This window comes from Erythrolamprus reginae, chromosome 3, assembly GCF_031021105.1.
Source record: "Erythrolamprus reginae isolate rEryReg1 chromosome 3, rEryReg1.hap1, whole genome shotgun sequence".
In the NCBI taxonomy this organism is placed as follows: Eukaryota; Metazoa; Chordata; class Lepidosauria; order Squamata; family Dipsadidae; genus Erythrolamprus; species Erythrolamprus reginae.
Window position 1 is genome coordinate 213,544,572 of NC_091952.1, and position 23,713 is coordinate 213,568,284.

The 23,713-nt window shown below is 41.0% G+C and overlaps 1 long non-coding RNA gene across 3 annotated transcripts in view; it reads left to right on the top strand.

Moving 5' to 3' along the window:
• Positions 1-301: 301 nt before the first annotated feature.
• Positions 302-23,713, top strand: part of LOC139165938 (uncharacterized) — a 56,573-nt gene continuing 33,161 nt past the window's right edge. For all 3 annotated transcript variants that reach the window (XR_011558850.1, XR_011558848.1, XR_011558849.1), the window contains exons 1-2: positions 302-407; positions 4,832-4,906. This is a non-coding gene — a long non-coding RNA (uncharacterized lncRNA). The remainder of the gene's footprint in view (positions 408-4,831; positions 4,907-23,713) is intronic.

The window sequence follows — 23,713 nt, forward strand, 5'->3', positions numbered from 1 at the left end:
AAATGTTTATTCCACATAAGGCTTCATTTTATTCACAAATCATATAGACTTTAAAGGTGGTATTTTATTGAACATATAAGGAATTTGTGAGGAAGTACAAATACATAATGTAAATGTTATCAAAGACTCTTCAGTGTCTTAAATGGCAATTGAGGGGGGGGGTTCTCTCTCTTTCACACAACATTTGTACTTTGGTCAGTATCTCGTTAATCTGAAAACAGGATTGGCAACTATATCTGTCTTAGACTTTATTCTTTAACTTTATTCTTTATTTATGCTCCGAGATTTAGATAGTTGAGATTCAAGTGGTTTGGGCAGCCACAAGCTTTAGATTTCCAGGACTACTTTTGAGGCTTCGGTCTAAAGCCACTAATCAACTCTAAGCAAAGTACAAAGTGACTTACCCGGTATTTATGCAAATTTTGATCTAGTCAGTCAGCATGTATTTTGTATGAAAATGTTATTTTAATGAAATTGCACTTAAGAGTAAGATTATATAGGTTACCAGTGAATGCACCATTTCTACTTATTTGTTAGAATATTATTCTAAATATTTATTTGTTTGTTTGTTTTGTCAATTACGTATTGGAGGTATACAAAGATATAACAGTGTTTATATACATGATACTAGTAAGAGAGAAACATTAGGACAGGGGACGGAAGGCACACTGGTGCGTTAAATTGCAGAAATAAATTCTCTTTATACCATTTTCCCTTTCTGAACAAAGAAAGCTTTGATGAAGATATATTAAACTTGTATATAGAATTCCCTCTGTGCATATTTTATGACCAATGACGTGTAGGAATGTCACAGAATGCTTTGCAGGAATGTCCCTGATGATTGACAGCACAGCACACCAGCATTATTTGAGTTCCAAATGAAATACCTATGACTATTTACAATGAGTTAAACAGGAGTTTTAATCATTAAGAATATTAACATGTAGATATACAATTCAGTCTAAAGGTTAACTGCTCCAAAATACAATTCAGAAACTGTAATGAAGCTACATGTACTGTATGTTACTATGATAGGGCTCAGAAAATGCATTGCTAGAAATGTGTTATTAAGCCTGACCAATCTTAGCCAGTTAGTGAAATGCCAGTGTGTATTGCACATGGGTGTGAATAATTTAATGGAATTAACAGTGAAATAAAAATGTAAAGCACTTGTGAAAGGAATGTAAGAATGCATTTCAGAATGCAGAATAATAGACACAATTTACATAGACTTCAGTAAAGCTTTTGACTCAGTGGTACACGACAAATTTCTGAAATTCTGAAACAAGTAGTTAAAATAGGTAGTGCACTATCAAATCCTGCACCTGCCAACAATGGTGTCCCTCAAGGCAGAGTTCTAGGACCAACACTATTCATAATTTGCATAAACAACCTCTGTGATCATATTACAAGAAACTGCATTTTCTTTGTTGATGATGTTAAATTATTTAATTCCACCGACAATACTGTATCCATCAAGAAAAAACCTTGACCATGTATCAGAATGGTCAAACAACCGGCAACTTCAAATCTCAACCGATAAATGCTCTGTGTCAGCGTTCTAAATAGCATCTGAGAAATAAAACAAGTCCCAGTCCAATTTTCTCAATCAGAGCTTGATTTATTAACAATACCATGTTAGCTACGCCATTGTCATTCCGATTCTGAGTACTTCCCAGAATCCCACCTAGGTTAAAGTTCATCTTACATCCCCCACACCCACAAGTTCACCACGAGAGCCAGTCTGTGTGCAGGGGCTTATCAACTTCCTCTTCTCTTCAGTTGAGGCAGAACAAATGGTGGCCTTGGCTTGGAGAAAGGAATCTTTGGTTGTGTCTAGTAACTTTTCCCTCTGCCTACTCACTACCCCTCCCATCCCCCTTGTGTTGTGTCAGGCTGAACTCTCTAACTACACGTGAACACTTCTGCCTGACACTCTGTTTTACACATCAACAAAATGAATCAGAACACAAAATACAAACTTGGTGGACACGACCTTAAAAATGACCCTCACTCTGTCAAGGATCTTGGAATACTAATGACCTAAGTGCCAGAGCCCACTGTAACAACATTGCCAAAAATGCCCTAAGAGTTATTAACCTAATTCAGCATAGTTCTTCCCTGGCAATATTAATCTACTAACCAGAGCATACAAAACATTTGCTAGACCAATTCTTGAATACAGCTCACTTGTCTGCAACCCCCACTGCATATCAGATATCAATACAATTGAGAGAGTCCAAAAATATTTCACAAGAAGAGTGCTCCACTCCTGCTCACAACAGAATATCTTATTTCACCAGACTTGAAGTTTTGGATTTAGATAGCCTAGAACAGTGATGGCAAACTTTTCCCTCGGGTGCCTAAAGCGCGTGCGTACACACTATTGCACTCACACAAGTCCCCAAACCCATAATTCAATGCCTGGGGAGGACAAAAATTGCCTCCCCTGTCCGCCGTGAAGCCCTCTGTAGGCCAGAAACAGCCCATTTCCCAACTTCTGGTGAGCCAGGTAGGCCCATTTTTCATGTTCCCCAGGCTCCCGAGACTTCCCTGGAACCTGAGGAGGAGAAAGACGCCGTCCCACAACACCCCGGAGGCCTTCTGGAAGCTGAAAATGCCCTCCCAGATCCTGTATGTGAGCCAAAAATCAGCTGGCCAATGCACACATACGTGCTGGAGCTGAGCTAGGGCAAAAGCTCGTGTGCCGGCAGATATGGCTTTGCATGACACCTGTGGCACCCATGCCATAGGTTTGCCATCACTGACCTAGAACTTCATCGCCTTCGATCTGACCTAAATGTAGTTCACAAAATCATTTACCACAATGTCCTACCTGTCAATGATTTCTTCAGTTTCAACTGCAACAATACATGAGCACATAATCGATTCAAACTTAATTTAAACTGCTCCAAACTCAACTGCAGAAAATACGACTTCAGCAACAGAGTAATCAATGCTTGGAATGCACTACCTGACTGTGATTTCTTCCCCAAACCCCCAAAATTTATCCTTAGACTACCTACAGTCAACCTCACCCCCTTCCTAAGAGGTCTGTAAAGGGCACGTAAAGGGCACACACCATCCCTATCCCACTGTCCTATTGCCTAATTTGCCTGTACCTACTTTACTAATGTTTATGTTTATACCAATACCTACTACCTTGTACATGCTTGACAAATAAATAAATAAAATAAACATTGTTCAAAATAACAAAGTTGGAAAGGTTCTTGTAAGCCATCTAGTCCAATCCCTTGCTCAAGCATTTCTGACAAGTGGCTGTCCATTTGTTAGAAATGTATAAATTCTGATCATAGTAGTTGGTTCCAGGGATAGGTTGTTCTTCATCTTTTTGGCCCCTACTCTAGTTAAGACTTTGGGAGTACCCAAGTAGACTGTGGTTACAGATGAGAACTACAGTTCAGAAAAATTGGGGAGACCAGCTTGGTTTAGATTAAAAGTGTTTTAGTCAGAGCATCTTGGATATCTTGGATAAGATAACGTGAAGATCTGCTAGAAATCATTGAATTATGTCCCTGATGTTACTTAAATATGTTATGGTAATGGACTGTTTTATTTATTGATAAATACCATTCCTCCATTTTAGAGGAAAAGAGTTTGTGTATTTGAAATGTTTTGATATTACTTGACAAGTTGTTACCTATTTGGAAGATTTACACAGTTGGTAATAGTGAAATCACTCAACTTAAAAAGAAATTCTAGGTTCATATGAATGTGAAGGTTCATTAGTATGACTTGATTACACAGAACATTGTGCTAAACTACCCTGTTTCCCCGATAGTAAGACACCCCCGATTGTCAGACGTATCGGGGGTTTCAGGGGGGTCGGCTAATATAAGCCGTACCCCGAAAGTAAGACATATGTCTTACTTTCGGGGAAACACGGGGGGTATTGCCGCCTCCCTCTCATCTAGCTGCGCGCCGCCTCCTGCCCACGTCCGCACCGTCCCCCTCTCCATACGTCGCCGCGCCGTCCCCTGCACTTGTCACTGCCGCCTCTGCAAATTTACTCGGGCACGTCCCTACTCCAAAGAAACCTCCCCCCCCCGCCCGTCACAGAAGGCAAAATGCATATACACTAAAAAAACACATTTTACACAGTTTTTTTAGCTGTCAGTGCCCCTTTAACAATATAAGACATACCCCGAAAGTAAGACATAGTGGGGCTTTTGGGGATAAAAAGAAAGTAAGACACTGTCTTACTTTCGGGGAAACACGGTATAGATAGATGATATATTGTAAGATTTCTTTCTTCATTAGGAATTATGACATTGGAAAAGGCTGGCATTTTTCTGAGAAACAAAACTGCAATATTGACTGTCAAACACTATTAGTAACGTTCCATTGGGCTCAAGCTACTCAATTATTTGTCCATTACTCTGGGATAATTTTTATACTTTGTTACTTTTTAAAAAAACAAAATCTAAGTACAGTATATAGTCTTAACTTGAGAAAAAATAAAGAATGTCTTAATCCTTTCTCTTATCACAAATATTCTACTTAGAAATTCCTTCCAAGTTGCACTTCCCTCCCATTTGGAAACTGTGAAGAGTCCTCTTCTCTCCTTGGCTAACTTCCCTGTTCAAGTGTTATTATGCTTACAAAAGGGAAAAGAAAGAGGCAAATCCCAGTGATAAATGAGTCAACACATAAAGATTGAGTATGGCCCATAGTCATACATTTGTTATTTCAACATTGCACACAAGCTAAACTCTTGGTGTTGGACCAAGAGTTATTTTTTTGGCAGTAGGACAGAAGTAGTTGGACATTGCTTACTTCTTTTTGTTTTTATTTCTCAACCTAACTTTAGGCCTGATATTTCCTTGAGATGTAACATTTAAGTTCGAAGCAGATCTAAAGCAGATCTGAAATCAGTGGTGGTCAGGTAAGCTTTGTTTTAAAAAAAAGTTTACATCGTTTTGTTTATTAACTCCACTGTGGCATAGATTAGATGCCTTAACCATAAAGATGATTGCTAAACAAGTTAATACCTTTTATGTAATAAAAGGCATGGCATAGATTAGATGCCTTACTAATTAAACATAAAGATGATTGCTAAACAAGTTAATACCTTTCATGGAATAAATGATGCAATTTGTGTACTATGAAAGTTAAGAACATACTGTATTATACATTGTTTAAATTTCATTGAACCCAGATTATACTTGGTTTCATAAAAGTTATTTATAAACATGTTATGAAGGACTTACATACATAGTCTATGCCAGTGATGGCAAAATTGTTTTTCCTTGGGTGCTGAAAGAGTTTGTGCGTGCACTATCGCATATGCACAAGTGCCCACACCCATAATTCAATGCCTGGGGAGGGCAAAAACGGCTTCCCCTGCCTCCCCTGGAGGCCCTCTGGAGGCTGGAAATGGCCTGTTTCCCAATTTCTGGTGGGGCCAGTGGGCTCAGGTTTCTCCCTCCCCAGGCTCCAAAGGCTTTCCTGGAGCCAGGGGAGGGTAACAACATTCTCCCCCATCCTCCCGGGAGGCTCTCTGGAAGCCAAAAATGTCCTCCCAGAGCCTCTGTGCGAGCCAAAAATCAGCTGATTGGCACACATGCATGTTGGAGCTGAGTTAGGGCAACGGCTCACGTGCCAGCAGATATTGCTCTGTGTGCCTCCTGTGGCACCCGTACCATAGGTTTGCCATCACTGGTCTATGCCCTTCCTGTTTGTCCAAGTGACAACTGTCAAAGTTCTTAGAGGCTGTGAGGGCCTGAATGGGTAGAATGGGCTGCAGTTCAATCTTGGCAAAACTCAGTGGTTTTAAGTCCTTAGATCTCATGTGTTTTCTTCTGTGACTCTTGATGGGGTGGAACTCCCGTAAATTGGTGCACAATCTGGGGCTCCCCTATATGATAGTTGCTGTTCAAAGAGCAAGTCATAGCAAAACAACACATAGATTTGAAATCAGAAATATTTCTGCTGGGGATATTACCAGAACAGTATAATAAAGAGAATACATATCCAACCTTGCATGTAAAACAATAGCAAGAATAATGTATGCACAACAATGGAAAAAGGAAGAGGTCCTGACAGATGAAAGTGTAATAATAAAAATTAGAATGTGCTGATACAGAATACTTTTTAACATGGGATATATTTTACCAATAGTTAACTGACAAACAGAGGTTAGAATTTAAAAGAAATTCAAAGAGATAATAAAAATTTGTATTGAAAATATTGCAAGATAGACAAACTAATTGTTTTATTATTTTATGATTAATATCAATATGCTTATTAAGATTATTAGTATGATTATGGTTATTGTTATACTTTTATTAAAGATTAATTATGCCCAGACAACATGCTGTTCAAAAAGACATGGACTTTTTTATGTTTTAAAAGAAAAAATGTACCAATAAAACATATATTTTTTAAAAAGTCATGGCTTTCAGGTAGCACTGGACTATGAGCCAGAACGCTAAATTGCGCTCACCGCCACAGTTCATAAGTTCTTGCGGGGCCAGCATGATTTTTCTGCTGCACCTGTGGAGGCAGCAAAATCACGCATTGAGCCGCAAGTGCGCCCATGTTTTGGTGAGGTTTTTTTTCTTCTGCAAATGCTGAAAGACGGGCGCACCTGTGGCTCTGTACGCAATTTTGCTGCCTTCCATAGGTGCAGCAGCAAAATCGTGCTGGCCCCGCAAGAACTTACGAGCCGCGGCGGCGAATGCAATTTAGCGTTCTGGTTTGTACCCCACTGCTGCTTTCAGACCTTTGTATAGATTCATCTTGTGAATTAGTTGTGCCATTCCTGGACTAGAAGGCTCTCGCTCATTCACATTTTAGTCAGTTCCTGGTTGGATTACTGCAATATGGTCTATGTGGTCCTGCTCTTTAAAAACACTTGGAATAGAGATAAACAACATCAACATCTACCATACAAAAAGACAATCAAAAAGCCAAAAAAGAAACCAAAAGACTGAAGCTCCTCCTCAACAGCATTCAATGTCCAAATGATCAGAAAGTAACCCCAAGACATTAAAGGAAAGACAATTGGACAGGGGATGAAAGGCACACCAGTGCACTTATGTACGCCCCTTACTGGCCTCTTAGGAACCTGGAGAGGTCAATCATGGAGAGTCTAAGGGAGAAGTGTTGGGGGTTAGGGGTTGACACAATTGAGTCCGGCAATGAGTTCCACGCTTCGATAACTCGATTGTTGAAATCATATTTTTTACAGTCAAGTTTGGAGCGGTTCGTATTAAGTTTGAATCTGTTGCGTGCTCTTGTGTTGTTGCGGTTGAAGCTGAAGTAGTCATTGACCGGTAGGACATTGCAGCATATGATCTTGTGGGCAATACTCAAAACGTGTTTTAGGCGCCGTAGTTCTAGGCTTTCTAGGCCCAGGATTGTTAGTCTATTTTCGTAGGATATTCTGTTTCAAGTGGAGGAGTGAAGGGCTCGTCTGGTGAAATATCTTTGGACATTTTCAAGGGTGTTGTGTCTGAGATGTGGTATGGGTTCTAGACAGATGAGCAGTAGTCTAGGATGGGTCTGGCAAAAGTTTTGTAGGCATTGTAGACATTACAGCACTAGACCAACAATCAAAAAGTAAACAATACTTTTTATATTAAAGAAATACCAACTCAAACAAACAGTAAACAACAGCGTAATCAAAGCACCAACACAAACACTCCCATGAACACTGACAGGGCAAAACACTAGTATATAAAATGAGAGCAATTCCCGCTTCTTTCTAGTACTGATTAAGTTACTTACTGTAATTTGGTAATGAAACATCTGCAAGAAAATAACCAAGCTCAGAAAATCACAGTTCAAAATAGGATACTTCATCAATTAACTCTGATCAAAATTGATAAGACCTCTTCATTTATTCTTGTTTACAGGAATTTCTTAGTCTTTTTGAATGCAATCTATCCCTAATCTAATCTAAAGAATTTAAAGAAGAATTCTCCATTTTAGGATGATACATTTGGCTCTATATTATAACTGCTCAGCAGAGGTCAGTATTGTTGCATGACAGAAAAGAGAGACTTCTTGTTTTACTTGTGGAGTTGAAAGTAGAATATCTTTGAGAAAGAAGGAAAGGAAAGTTTTCTCTGAGCTATAGTTAAAAAGAAAAAAAATAGGGCTGTATTCTTTTAGTTTTAGAAAAACAATTTTGAGCAACTGAAATTTAAGGCTAAGTCTTGTTTTCAGGTCCCTTTTTGAATTTTTAATTATACACATATTTCATCCTAAAACTCCCAGAAAACATCTACAACTTTTACAATTATAGGAGTTGAAGTGATCTACTTTCAGTTGTTTTAAAGTAGAAAAATAGCTTGTTTCATGCATTATGTTAAATCATAATGTAAATGTAACATATTGTACTACCCGATTGAGGTGGTAGGAAAGCTTTTTGCATAGCTCCGGTGTGCACCAGCTGCAACCTTTCCTGGATCATGACTCCATATGCTCAGTAACTCAGGTCTAGGTCATCTCTCACCTGGATTATTGCTCTACATGGAGATACACTTGAAAACTATTTTGAAGCTTTGACTAATGCAAGGGTCTCCAACCTTGGCAACTTTAAGGCTTGTGGACTTCAACTCCCAGAATTCCTCAGCCAGCTTAGGCTGAGGAATTCTGGGAGTTGAAGTCCACAAGTCTTAAATTTGCTAACTTTGGAGATCCCTGGGCTAGTGCAAAAGGCAGCAATCAGAACAGTCTTTTGGGCCTTCAGATGGCCCTTATTACACCTGTGTTCCAGTGGTGGGTTCTTACGCAATGTTCCTCTAATTTTTTTGGGGGGGGGGCGGGAAAGTATAATGTCTGAGTGGCACATTTTCATGCCTGGGCGTGGATCGGTTAGAAACCTGATTGTTAAGCCAATCTGGTTTCTGCACCCCCTCCCCCATTGTTTTTGCTTGTGAGACAGTCGCAAAAGGGGGTCATGTGACCTCAAGACACAGCAACGGTCATAAATATGAAACGGCGGCCAAGTTTTGATCACGCGATCATGGGACTGCTGCGAAAGTTGTGTGAAAAAGGGACATAGATCACTTTTTTCAGGGCCGTTGTGCCTTTGAATGGTCAGTAAATGAACCACTGTAAGTCAAAGACAACCTGCCTTCCCTCCTAGATGTTTTCTGTGGAGCTTCAAAATGGACTCCTGATCTGCTTCTAAAAGAGTGCACTGGTCAGACAGATAATCCTCGACTTCTGACCCCAATGGAGGCCAACAGAGCCGGAAACAGGGCCGGGAAAGGTGGGGAGAAGCCTCCGCAGGGCCTCTCTAGGAATCTCCTGGGAGGAAACAGGGCCTCCACCCTTCTTGTGGTTTCCCCATTCGCATGCATTATTTGCTCTTACATTGATTCCTATGGGGAAAATTGCTTCTTCTTACAAACTTTTCTACTTAAGAACCTGGTCACAGAACGAATTGAGTTCTTAAGTAGAGGTACCACTGTATTTCATTAGCTGAGGGAATGAAGGGAGAAGTTCAATAAAGGTTAATCATTTTTCATATTTACTGTTACTTTTTCTGTTTAGTAAATTGGGAGTGACAATCTGTGATCTCCCAATTACAACTGTTTTGCCACTGGCCATTTAGCCAGTTACTGGGAGCTTCCACAATATACTAGAATGAAGCCCACTGGTTACCCATTTCTGCTATAAAGACACACTTCGTGTTTCCTTCACTTCAGCGTTGAATGGCAAAGATCAGAATTGCTTGTGCCCAAATCAGTAAAGGATAAACTAATGTTCCCTTCTAACATCTGACTCAGGGGTGGGCTGCTGCCCGTATGGGGTGGAACGTAGTGGGGTAGTAAAAATGGGGCTCCACCCCAGAGCACCCAATTTGCACTGAAAGACGTTGAAAGAAAATGCAGGGCGTCCTGCATAAGCCACGCCCACAGTGTGGTAGTAAAAATTTTGGTAGCCCTTCACTGATCTGTCTCCGTTTAAAAAACTTAACATGACTCATAGTTGATCTGGTTTTAGTACCAGCTTCAGAAGAATGACACATCACCAGGTTCACATATCACACTATCTCACAGTAGCTGGGTTTGCATGTTGTTCAGCCAGAACCCGTCAAGTCAGATTATATTGATGCAATCACTTCCAGGTAATTTGTTTGGGTCAGTGAATATGTGCTAATCTTTTGTCAGCCATTTTTCTTCAGATTCTGAATGTGGCAGCAAAGATCATGTTTGCTACACTACCTGTGTTAAGTGAAGCACAATGGTCATAACTAGTCATTAACCACTGCGAAGATGGCAGTCAATATTTATCTCATAAAAAATGAAAGTTAGTAATTGGTTATGGGCATTTCTTTCCACTGAACACAAGCTCTGCTCTGAAGAAGTCATAACCATGGCAAGTATTTATTTATTTATTTGTTCAATTTTTATGCCGCCCTTCTCCTCAGACTCAGAGCGGCTCACAACATGTTAGCAATAGCACTTTTTAACAGAGCCAGCCTATTGCCCCCACAATCCGGGTCCTCATTTTACTCACCTCGCAAGGATGGAAGGCTGAGTCAACCTTGAGCCGGTGATGAGATTTGAACCGCTGACCTACAGATCTACAGTCAGCTTCAGTGGCCTGCAGTACAGCACTCTACCTGCTGCGCCACCCCGGCTCATCAACATGCATTTGTTGTCTAATGAACATCAACATGCATTTGTTGTCTAATGAAACATTATGCATAAATCATTTCACTGATAAATAGCCACAGTAAACACCAACATGCTATGAAATCACATTACACCTTTATGAACATCTGAATGTAGTATTTGCATCTAAAGACAGCAAGTTAGCCAAGGCATCAAAGAGTTTTTATCATTTTGCACTTCTCAGCGTCTACCACCTGAAATAATTGTCTACTCTGCCTTATGGAGTAAGCTACTGAAATGGTTTTAATAATCTAAATACAGTATATATCAGTGGTTCTCAACCTGGGGGTCGGGATCCCTTTGGGGGTCGAATGACCGTTTCACAGGGGTCGCCTAAGACCGTGGGAAAAGACAAATTTCCCATGGTGTTAGGAACTAAAGCTTTTATTCTGGCCCATGGAACATATTTTTACAATCCAACCAATCAGATGTTTACAAGGTGGGGTGTGTCCCTCTGATCGTCCTGCCAATCAGCTTAAAGCTCTGTTGGAAGAATTGACGCTAGACTTATGGTTGGTAGTCACCGCAACATGAGGAACTGTGTTAAGGGGTCGTGGCATTAGAAAGGTTGAGAACCACCGGTATATATGAACGATAGACAGATAACATTAATCTTGGCACTTGGACCATTTATCTTCCTCTCAGAAAAAGGAAGGTTGGAATCTTGTATCCATTTTTTCTGGGAGTAAATTTCCTTTGCATCTGAGTAAATATATATTAGCCTCCAGGCTACCAATAGTTCTAGGCTAGCATACTGACTAGGATGGATATATTCCAATATTTTTCACTGTCGGAAGAAATAACTTTTTAAAAATCAAGAAATCAAATATGTTATACCTGACTGACTTATACCAAGCTGAAACAGCTGGAGGTGCTTGAAAAAAATCATTTATCAGAAGAGGCCCATTATCATTAGTCACACTAATGACCAATTGCACCATTAACTTAAGCAAACCTCATGAGCAACATATGCTCCAGTTTCCTTTCACTGGTGATTATTGCAGCCAAATATACTTGGTAAATTAGAGAAGGAAGAGGGTGTTGTCAGTGTTTGGGAGAAGCAGATAGACAGGAGACAAAATATGCTTTGCATCTTTTCATTTGTGTTTTTTCCCTTTAAGGCAAGGGTGAAGTCAAAAAACTTTTTCTGTTAGCCAGAGTTCCTTTTCTGCATTTAACCCATAAGTATACAAGGAAACTACATTCTGTGACGCTATAATCTCAGTAAATTAGTTGTTTGGTTTTGCTTTCATGCTTTGTGAAAATGTAGCTATTGTGGTTCATAACCATGATTTATGGATCGGGGTACATAATCCCATCCAAGTGCCTTAATCAATGAACCATTTATTTATTTATTTATCTATCTATCTATCTATCTATCTATCTATCTATCTATCTATCTATCTATCTATCTATCAATCTATCTATCTATCTATCTATCTATCTATTTATTTTACTTACTTACTTACTTACTTACTTACTTACTTACTTACTTACTTACTTACTTACTTACTTACTTATCAAATTTGTATGCCGTCCCTCTCCGCAGACTTGGGGCGGCTAACAACAGTAATAAAACAGTATAAACAAATCTGATATTTAAGTTAATTTTAAAAAGAAACCCCAATTTAAGAGACCAATCATACATACAGACATACCATGCATAATTTTTTTATAAGCCTAGGGGAAGGGAATATCTCAATTCCTCCATGCCTGACGACAGAGGTGGGTTTTAAGGAGCTTACGAAAGGCAAGGAGGGTGGGGCAACTCTGATATCTGGGGGGTTGAAGTGAACCCAGAGGCAGGGTTGATTAGAACGGTACTTTTATTCAGCTCAGCATAGGTAAGTGACTTTCAGCGAGTACCGTCTGCTCTGCTTGGGAGAAACCGCTTCTTTTATACATTTGTGGTTCCCGCCAAAGCAAGAGCAGAGCGCGTCTGAGCCAATCAGGAGCGACTTCCTGATTTCCAGCTCAGACAGCGCTTTAGCAAGGAACAAACTATTTACAGAGATACAAGGTAGCCATTACAGGATACAACACCCCTCCCCCCTTAGTTGGATGCATCCATCATGAAAGCCATGTGACGAAGTCGTCCAATCTGTTGGGTCGCCGTGAGGCTCGCTCCGACCTGCGCAGTTCAGTTGCGTCCTCGCTATCGGCGGTGGAGGTTGGCTCGCTGTTGTTCCCCCGGCTCGGCTGGGGCCTAGTTGGGGCTCCGGCCTGTTGATTCGGCCTGGCCGGCACGATGATGGCTTCGGAGGAGGACGATGGTTCGGCGTCGCTGGAGGACTCCCCCTGACCCGATAAGTCCATTTGAATGTCTAGTAAATCGGGTTGCAAGTTACAGTCTGCTGGAATGGGAGAGTTTTTGTCAGCGGTTTGCTCCAGGGGGTTTCCCATGCGTTTCCGAATGTGATCAATGTGCCGTTTCCACATTCGACCATCCTCCAGTTTCACCAAATATGTTTTTGGACCAGTCTGTTTAACAATAATTCCTTTCATCCAGTTTACACCTCCATCAAAAATTTTTACAAATACATTTTGTCCCAAATACATTTGTCTTTCCGGGTTTACATATATTGGGTCATTAGTACAAAACCTTGGGTGTAACCTATCTAGTGGGGACCTTAATTTCCTTCCCATTAGTAACTCAGCAGGACTCACGTGCGTGTGTGATTTTGGGGTAATGTGCTGGGTTAGCAAGAACTGGTCCAAATTCTGTTGTACATCTCCTGGGCCTGACCTGCGTAATGCTTCCTTAGCCACGCGAACATAACATTCCGCCAACCCATTAGCCCAGGGCGAGTAAGGTGAGATGAGTGCATGTCTGACCCCTAGGTTATCTAAAAATAATTCAAACTGCCTGGCCGTTAATTGAGGCCCATTGTCAGACACTAGGCTATCGGGGCAACCATGGGTAGCGAACAGTCTGCGCAAAACCTTGATGGTGGCACTTGTGGTTATGTTGTTCATTGCTATGATTTCCACCCATTTGGAAAATGCATCAACCACTATCAGGAAATATTGTGACCCCACTGGCCCTGCAAAATCAATATGGACCCGTGACCAAGGCCCTGCAGGTTGCTCCCACTCTGCTGGAGTTGTTTTGGGGGGGTTAGGCCGTGATTCTTGGCATGGGTCACATTTGGCTACCCAATTTTCAATATTAGCATCCAAACCTGGCCACCATAAATGCCCTCTAGCTAGGCCTTTCATCCTGACAATCCCAGGATGGCCCACATGTAACATTTCAAGTACCTTTTCCCTTAAGCTTTTAGGAATGATCACTCTATCCCCCCACAATAGACAACCTTTTACATATGACAATTCAAGTCTTTTGGTTTTGAAGTCACACAATTCAGGTTTCACAGAATCACATTGCCATCCTTTTAGCACACAGTTAACCACCTGTTTTAGGATTGGATCTTGCTGCGTATGTGCAGCCACTTCCTTTGCAGTAGTTAGTGGGTTGTCTTCGAGCTCTATCATTAAGACATCCGCAGAAGGGGCAGGGTCCTCCACTAACTCTGCCATGGGGCACCTACTGAGGCCATCTGCGTGGTTGATGGTTTTACCCCCTTTATGGATGAGCTCGTACTGGTATCCTGAGAGGAAAAGGGCCCATCTAATTAATCTTGGGGACATAAATGGAGGAGTAGGCTTGTTGGGGGCTAAGAGGCCTAATAGGGGCTTGTGGTCGGTAACCAATTCAAAACTCCTCCCAAAAAGGTAATTATGAAACTTTTTTACTCCTGCCACTAGAGCTAGAGCCTCCTTATCTAGCTGGCTATAGTTCCTTTCGGTATTGGTCATCGTTCTGGAAAAGAAAGCAATTGGGGCCTCTGTTTTGTTAGGCAAAACGTGAGCCAAGACTCTTCCCACGCCGTACGGGGAGGCGTCGCACGTAAGCCTGATAGGTAACGAAGTACTATACTGGACTACCACACTTTTAGAGGTCAATAATTGTTTTATTTGTACAAAGGCTTCGTGTTCAGTTCTCCCCCATGTCCAAGGGGTTTCTTTCTGTAGCAAACGGTGTAGAGGCTCTGCTGCTGTTGCCTTCTGTTTTAAAAAAACGGAGTAAAAGTTAAGAAGGCCTAAAAAAGCTTGCAATTCAGTCTTATTTTGTGGCTCCGGGGCTTCTCTAATAGCTCTCAGTTTCTCAGTGGTGGGGTGGATACCTTCTCTGTCGATTTTGTACCCCAGGAATTCTACACTGTTCGTTCCCCAAACGCATTTATCAGGCTTAATTCTCAACCCTTTGTCTTGAAGTCTCTGGAGTACTTCCCTAATCCTTTTGTTGAGCTGTTCTTGGTTTTCCCCTGCAATTAAGATGTCATCAAAATATGGAATGGCCCCTTTAATCCCTGATAACAATCTTTCCATTATGCTTTGGAATATCCCTGGGGCTATGCTTACTCCAAACTGTAATCTGGTACATTTAAAGGCACCCCTGTGGGTCACAATCGTTTGCGCGTTTGCTGTCGCTTCATCGACCGGCAGTTGCTGATAAGCCTGGGCGAGGTCGATCTTTGCAAATCTTTTCCCTTCCCCCAGGGAGTGCAGGAGTTGTTGTACCACTGGAATGGGGTAAGGGTGGTGTTGTAGGGCCTTATTTAGCGTAGATTTATAGTCAGCGCAAACTCTTAAGGAGCCATCCGGTTTCAGAGGGGTGACTATGGGTGTTTCCCATGGTCCCTGCTCCACAGGAACTAAAAGGCCCTGGCTTATGAGCTTATCCAGCTGCAGGTCAAGTTTGGGGAGTAGCGGAAGGGGTACCCTGCGAGGTTTGAGCCGGACAGGTGGGACCTTGGGATCAATGGAAAACGAGATAGGGGGCCCTTTATACGACCCCAAGGTGGGGCTAAACACCTCAGGGAACTCTTGTAAAAAGTTAGGCATGCTATCACAGTTAACATTGCAAATACCAGAAATTTCAATTCCCAAAGGTTCCATCCAAGCCAACCCCAGGAGAGAGTGTTTAGCCCCTGTAACAACAATCATGGGTAGGGTACATTTAACATTCTTAAATACGATAGGTACATTCACTTTGCCCAGAACAGAGATTATCCTCCCTTGAAAATCTCTAATTACCAACGAGGTTTGCAGTAGCTCAGATTTAGACAGGCTAGGCATGTACAGTTTAAGCTTTTCCCATGGCATAATGGTGTATTTAGACCCCGTGTCAAGTTCCATAGAACATGGCTTGTTATTTAAAAGTAAAGAAATAACAATCTTGCCCCCATTTTCTGTTGCCGTGGTATTCACGGAAAATTGAGTGTTACCTCTTGAGTAGTCGCGGTTAGCGGCTGAGTAGTTCTTTCGGCTCGAAAAACGAAAAGGTCGGTTTTCTCGCGGTTGAGGTGTTTGATTCTGGGGTCGTTGGTGGCGCGGTGTGGAGAAGGTTTCCTCTGGTGCAGATGCTCTGCAGGCTTCGGTGATGTGGCCCCGTCGGTTGCAGCGGCGGCATATGGCGTCCCGGAAGGGGCAACGTTGGCGCTGATGGTTTCCTCGGCAGCCGGCGCAGGGGGTGGCGGGGTGAGGAAGTCTGTGTTGTCTCGGCTGGTCTTGCAGCAGGAAACAGCTGTCCTCGTTGCGAACTGGTGGGCTGCGGTCATCTGGGTCCTCGGCGCGGGAGAATGTGGAGTCTATCTTAGCGATGACTTCTTTCTTTTCGTGATCTATCAGCTCTTTAGCAGCGGCGTCTGCGACCTTTGCGGTTTGCGCTAGCTTAATCACTGTTTGTAGGGTCGGTTCATCTTCGGTGAGGAGTTTATTCCTGACCGCGGCATTTCTCATGCCAAAAACTAAGGCATCGGTGAGGCGAGCTTCCGGGTTGTCAAACTTGCATTTCGCAAGCACCGTTCGAAGTCGCGTTGCAAATTGGTTGATTGATTCCGCTTCGCGCTGAGCCATTCTCGAAAACTGGTGCCGGAAAACCATGGCTGGTTTTGTTGGCCTGAAGTGGCTCGCGAGCTTGTCTTGTAGGACGTCCCAAGCGACGGATCTTGCCGGTAGCGGGTCGATGAGAGTCTGGGCGAGGGCGCGGATTTCTGGACCGCAGTAATTTAGAAAAATGGCCCGTCTTCGATCGGCGTCGGCGTCCCGTATTCCAACTGCCTCGAGAAAGATTTCGAAGCTGGCTAGGTAGTCGTCCCAGGAAGTCTTTTCTGGGTCGAAGAATTCAGGAGCCCGGCCGATTTGGAGATTGCTCATGTTGCACGTGTAGTTTCTTTCGTCCATCGTCGCCAGTGAAGTGAACCCAGAGGCAGGGTTGATTAGAACGGTACTTTTATTCAGCTCAGCATAGGTAAGTGACTTTCAGCGAGTACCGTCTGCTCTGCTTGGGAGAAACCGCTTCTTTTATACATTTGCGGTTCCCGCCAAAGCAAGAGCAGAGCGCGTCTGAGCCAATCAGGAGCGACTTCCTGATTTCCAGCTCAGACAGCGCTTTAGCAAGGAACAAACTATTTACAGAGATACAAGGTAGCCATTACAGGATACAACAGGGGTGTTGGTTCCAGAGGGCCGGGGCCGCCACAGAGCTCATTCATGCATCTAGTCAGTGGGCTATTTATCCAAACAGTGGGAACCAATGGGAAATGTGACCTTAGAGCAATATCTGAGGTATCTTTGGACTATCTACTTTCAATTATTCCACCATGTCTCTTTTCTGTGGCAATGGCATTGAGACAGACTTTTACCATCCATATCATCGCCCCCGGGTGGCAAAATTCCTTCAGAAATTTGAATTTTCTTAATGCTATTGCAATTTAGGAAAAGCCTTTACACCAACCCATGGGGGAGGAGCTATGATAATGTTCCTATTGCAGCTTTTGTGCAGTCCTATTGTAGTTTTGGTGCCTGATGATATTATGGTTTCAGATAATCTAGAAGTGGTATTTTATATGTATCATATGATTAATACTTCATTATTGTAATTAAAGTTATGGTTTTAAATTAGATTTACAGTTAGAATAGGCGCACTGCAGGGAATATAGTGATTGCAGCACCCTATAAGCTAAGAAAATAAACAACACATCTGGCTCACCAAGCTCATCATCCTTTCCAGTAAGATCCCTTCCCCCATCAAAGCCCCTTCTTAAAACTTTCTCCCCTTTTACCCTTTCTATACAAAAGCAGTCCTTGACCCCTGAACTAACTCCTCCTTAGGCTTGTCCAATAGTTTGCCTTTTCCACCAGGACAAATGTAGAGAAAGCATCATGCATTCTTGGGAATCTGGGTTCCCACTTGCTTTCTCTAAGACAAAAGCCAACACAAAGAAGGCCAGCAACACAACCATACAATGCTCACACTACACAGCTTTCTTCCAGTGCCGCTTATATAACTCCAAGCCAAAACAATTGCTTATTTGTTTTCTGGTTGGTTAGTTTATGGATTTCATCAATCAATTTCTATGGCCTCCCAATTCATTGCTTCTCACAAGACTTTTTTTTAATTATCTCCTGCTTCTTTTCTGTTGATTGATGATAGATTTGAATGCAACAGTGGTGTGTTGTCAACTTCATAGGGAGCCCAGAAAACTTCAAAGATCCATGTTAATTCATATTTCATAGCTACATACAAACATTCTGGACAAAGTAATAAAAAAATATTTCTAGCCTTTCTTCCTACTTCTAAGATTTCATTGCCAACAATAAATTGTTTAATATTCTTAAAAATCAAAGCACAGTGCCATTCAATTGTGTTGGAAAATAAATTGACTATAATTAAAAGCAAATTAACTTTAATATATCTACTGAAATGAACATTAAATACAGGAAACAAATGCTACATTGATTTCTTTCTGATCTCTAACAAATCATGTGAGATCTGTAAGATTATAGCAGACTCAGTCAAAATATTCTCAATGATCTCTTATACTGGAATATGTAGAACATGAAGTAGAATGTATTTATTCTAAACAAGATCATATATCAATCATTTTAAGCTGTGAAGGGCTACTAAAACTTTTACTACCACACTGTGGGCGTGGCTTATGCAGGACACCCTCATTTTCTTTGCAATTTCAGTGCAAATTGGGTGCTTTGGGTGGAGCTCCATTTTTGCTACCCCACTGCGTGCCCCCCTGTCCGGGCAGTAGCCCACCCCTGATTCTAAGTCACTTGTGTGTGTTTTTCCTGGTCTTAAACACGACTCTATGTTCCTCACTTTTTAATGTTTCTTTGAGTCAGTCTTGACTCCTGGAGATTGCCTGGACTAGTCCCTGCCATTGTCTTGGCAAGATTTTGGAACCAACTTTCCATTGCCTCTTTCCTAGAGCTGAGAGGGAGGGATACAGGGTCACCAAACTGACTTTGTGCCTAAGATGGAACTAGAAAAAAACGGCTTCCAATTTGTAGACTGATACTCCATTCTTACTCTCTATTCATCCAGATTTAATTTAAATCAGCATAACATAGCCATAATCCAGCTATCATTTGAACTAAGGTATCAAGTTATCCATTGTTTTAACTCTTTTCCACTCTCCAGAAAAGTAAAGTCTGTTACTTCTTTCTGCATGTACAACATTTATGTGGAAGGCAAATAGTGCAATTGTAAACTCATCTAATGAGAAGGAAATTGCACTGACTTGGCTCATTCATGGCATTCAGTCATAATCTATTTAAAGATTAAAAATAAGCCACAGCGAGCTAAAATACTATTAAAAACATGCTCTACCAGCTATAATGGTTAGCTCCAGGTATCACAGTATAATTTTTTTCCCTTAGTATCTCTTTGGCTTTTCATGTAACTACAGTATGTAGAAACCTCCCAAAAACTAAAAGGTGAGGGAGACACATGCTTTGTGAGTCATTGTTATCTTATATTTTATTTTCTAGAAAGTTGTCTTATGATAGATAAGCTATATAAAGGAAAAAAATGGGGCATAACACAGAAAAAACAATTAGTGGAAAGAAGTAGGTCATCTAAAAATTTGAACTTGATATATTCCATAATTACAACTCCTATTTTACAAACTTTATGAAAATAAAGGCACATAAACATTGTCTCTCATTATTATTCTAGGTATTAGGTTATCATTACATATACCATAATCAGTGATGGGCTCCTATGGGAAAGGTCAGGAATGCAGTTCCGGTAGCAAAATTTGGAGCTCCTCCCCAAAGCACCCAATTTGCACTGAAAGATGTTTTGAAATAAAATGCATAAGCCATGCCCACAGTGTGGTAGTAAAAAATTTGGTAGCCCATCACTGACCATAGTATATGGAAAAAATATATAATGATAATTTTACTCAATTTAAAACATTCAGTTGTGCTCCTAAGAGGAAATTTAAAGGTTCCTGTCTGCTAATAAAAGCATCATATGTATTATTAGATAGTGAGAAATTAAATCACATTATAGTTTATACTCTCAACTGTACTAATTTTTGTGAGTAGTCTTATCTTCCATAAATTTGCCTAAATGCTTTAAAGGCATTCATGTTGGTGACCACTACTGCAATTTTTACTGTATAAATTCTCCCATAAAATTATTTGTTCAGCTTTGTTTAAGCATATTGGATTAACCAAGATATTCTACTCTGTTTTCCCCAAAATAAGACATCCCCTGATAATAAGGCCAATCGGGCTTTTGAATGCATGGTAATACATTCGTAGAGGGGCGGCATACAAATCCAATTAATAAATACAGCCAAGCGATTATTTCAGGGTTCAGTAAAATATAAGACAGGCCCTTATTTTCAGGGAAACATGGGTACTATGTGCTATTTATGTTATTGACTTGTATGTTGTTAAATCCCAGCCAATTGCAATTGTTTAAAAAAATCATAAGCCAAAAAGGTTATTGTAATGAAATGTGAACCAGATCTTGTGCTAATGAATTTCAAAGTCTAGTATGGCATTGTGCAAAGAATTATTTCTTTTCAGAAACTCAGGCTATTTAACTTTGTATTGTATATTCATATGCATATATATATAGTCCTTGATTTACAACAGTTCATTCAGTGACCAATGATCATTTATGATCAATTATTATTACATGAAAGAGGCACCCTTTGCTTGCAGCGCCGCTGTGGCGTCCTTTTTTGTAAAAATAACAATGTTTATTTTTACGTGAAGACCTCCCTTTGAAGGAGCTGGGGAATCCCTCCCACGAAGAGATTCCGGGGGCGGAGCCTTGATGTCACCGGCAGGTTGCTAAGGACGCCAAGGTGATCACTTCCTGGATTCCATGGAATCTAGGAAGTGATCACCTTGGCGTCCTTAGCAACCTGCCGGTATACGTGACGTCAAAGCTCCGCCCCTGGAATCTCTTGGTGGGATTCCCCATTCGGGTTCGGCCGAATTTTGCATAAAGATCGTCTGAACATGCCAAACCCGAACACCGTTGGGTTCGCCCATCACTAGTGATCATTCAATTTTACAATGGTACTGCAAAAAGTGACTTACAAGCAGGTCTCATTCTTATACAGTAACTATCACAGTATCCCCACAATTATGTGAACATAATTTGGGCACTTGCCAACCAGATGTATTTACAACAGTTGCAGTATCCCAGAGTCATGTGGGCCCCATTTGTAACCTTTCCAGCTGGCTTCCAACAAGAAAAGCCAATGAAGGAAGCCAGATTCACTTAATAACAGTTTAACAGTAGAAATTCCAAATTGTCCCAATTGTCACGCTGAATATTGCCAGCCTCAGAGACATTCAGTAATTAAAGAGTTAACATGTGTGCCTTGTCATAATCTCCTCCTATATTTTATGTAATATCCTGCCTTGTCATTTCCACCTTCTTGCTCCGTTGTTGTTCTCTGCCTTTAAGACTCCATGATGTCAGGTTTTGTTCTTTTGTCTACCCAGACAATGTTTATTTTTACTTTTCATAATAAAAGAAAGCTTGTTTTTGAATAACATGCTTGGAACTCTGAATTCCATTGCCTCCGCGGTTTGAAGTTCAAACGGACTTTTACATTCCGTGACACGGACTACTTATACTGGATTTCAGCCAGCGGTGGGTTGCTACTGGTATGGCCTAAATCCATGAACTGGTAGCAGCAGCAGTGGGAAGCTCCACCCACCCGCCCAGGATGCTTTCACGCAAAAGTATTGCATATGCGCATGAGCACACACACAAAACAGTAGTGATGGGATTTGCAACCCATTACTGATTTCAGCTGCAAATGTCCCTAATGTCTATTTTCTAGTCAGGCGGAAGCTGCACGGATCCTGTATTTCCCTTCCATCCTTTTGGAAAATGTCATGGTATGTGCATGACATATGGCAACTTCTCTCAATCCGATGCTGGAAATGAAGGTTCAGTGGTCTCAATTCTTCAGCGCCATGATTTATAAGGGGGGCAGTGGGGTAGAGAGAGTGAGAGAGATGTAATGATTTACTTGTACCTGTATAGACTATCACTCTGCCTGCTCTTTACCAATGACCTTGCTACTCTTCTGTTTTTTCCCAGGTATACAGGCACAGAAAATATAGTATCTGACTCTTCCCCATGTGGAATGTAGCTAATTTATGATAGCCTTTGCCTGTCTTTATAATAGATTTTTTTGCAAATAAATTTTTGTTATAAAACCTGCTTCAGTAATTGTTACACATGCCAAATTTCCACTCTCTGTTGTTTTCTCTTATCCAGAGCTCATCCATTTGCAACACCTGATGCTCAAATAGATAATCTCTTTCATGACATCTCGAGATTGCCCAGATTTTTTGCCACCTATAAATAAATCTTGCTTTTAATAAGGGTAGGAATTTTTTTCAGCGAAAAACACTTCTAAATCTAACATTCTCTCTATGCGATGGTTTAGGAGAAAGGTTTATACCCAATCCACTTATAATTCACCAGCAATATACAATAAACTGTAGTTGAAGGTGCTATAAAACTTCTTTATGAGCACTCAGAGGGCAAAACAAAAGTTTTATTTTAAATTGTATACAAGAAGTGGCAATTTATAAGGCCATAATCTGATTGTATGTTGCCCTGAAGCTTGTTAGACTCAACTGAAATGTGCAGGAAGTACATGAGACAATATGAAATGGAATGGTGGCTATTTCTCCCACACTATCTGTATAGCGGTTGCATGGAGACCCCACTGCTGAAAAAGTTGATATGAAACATTGACCTGCTAATCAGTAGAGAATATAGTGACCCAACATTGCAGGACAAAATGGTGTCCAGGGCAGTAATCAGTTGCTGTAAGAGTGGGAGATGACAGGTGATTTAGATATCAAAGTTGGGGCTGTTACTCATATTGTAAACAACTATTCAGAATAACTTAAGAAACAGCAAGAAAAAAACCAGCAATTTTGAAGCAGCACTTTTAAAAATATGTAGAGCCAGTGCATTTGCAATGGGCTGGGTATAGATAGAGATGACATCATCTATTTCTGCAGTGAAAAGCCAATTAATTGTCTATGCTGGTGATTGGGCAGATTTGCTGTGCAGATTTGCTGTGATTTATATTATATTATTGACCAAGACCCAGGTATTACATGGAATCAAGCTGAAGTGATGATTGATTTGTCTTCTTTTTAGTTTCACAGAAAGGTCTCAAAATGGAAACTTCTTCATTCTTAGGAAAGATGTAATGGAATTAAATGTAATGGTTACATTAATTAAAATGTTTTGGAGTGCTTGAATATGGTATTGTGGGAATTATAAATCATATCCATGCACCGTAGGCCTGGTCAAATTAATGCTTTGCCTCTATTGTCCTCATCGATCACAGAGTGCTTGACACTTTCACACTATTGTCATTCATATATGGACTTGTACTTAATACACAGTACAGTCCATTACTGTTTAGTTCATATTAGCTAATACGATAGCTGAGCACATATAGAACCATCAGTTAACTCAGCTGGATTTGCAGCTGGCTGAAGCGTAGATATCAGAGGGTTGTTGTTAATGGTGAGTATTCTGAGCAGAAATTGGTTACAAGTGGTTTGCCACAAGGGTCTGTTCTGGATCCTATTCTTTTTAATATGTTTGTGAGTGACATGGGGAAAGGTTTGGAAGGGAAGGTTTGCCTATTTGCCGATGGCTCTAAAGTGTGCAATAGGGTTGATATTTCTGG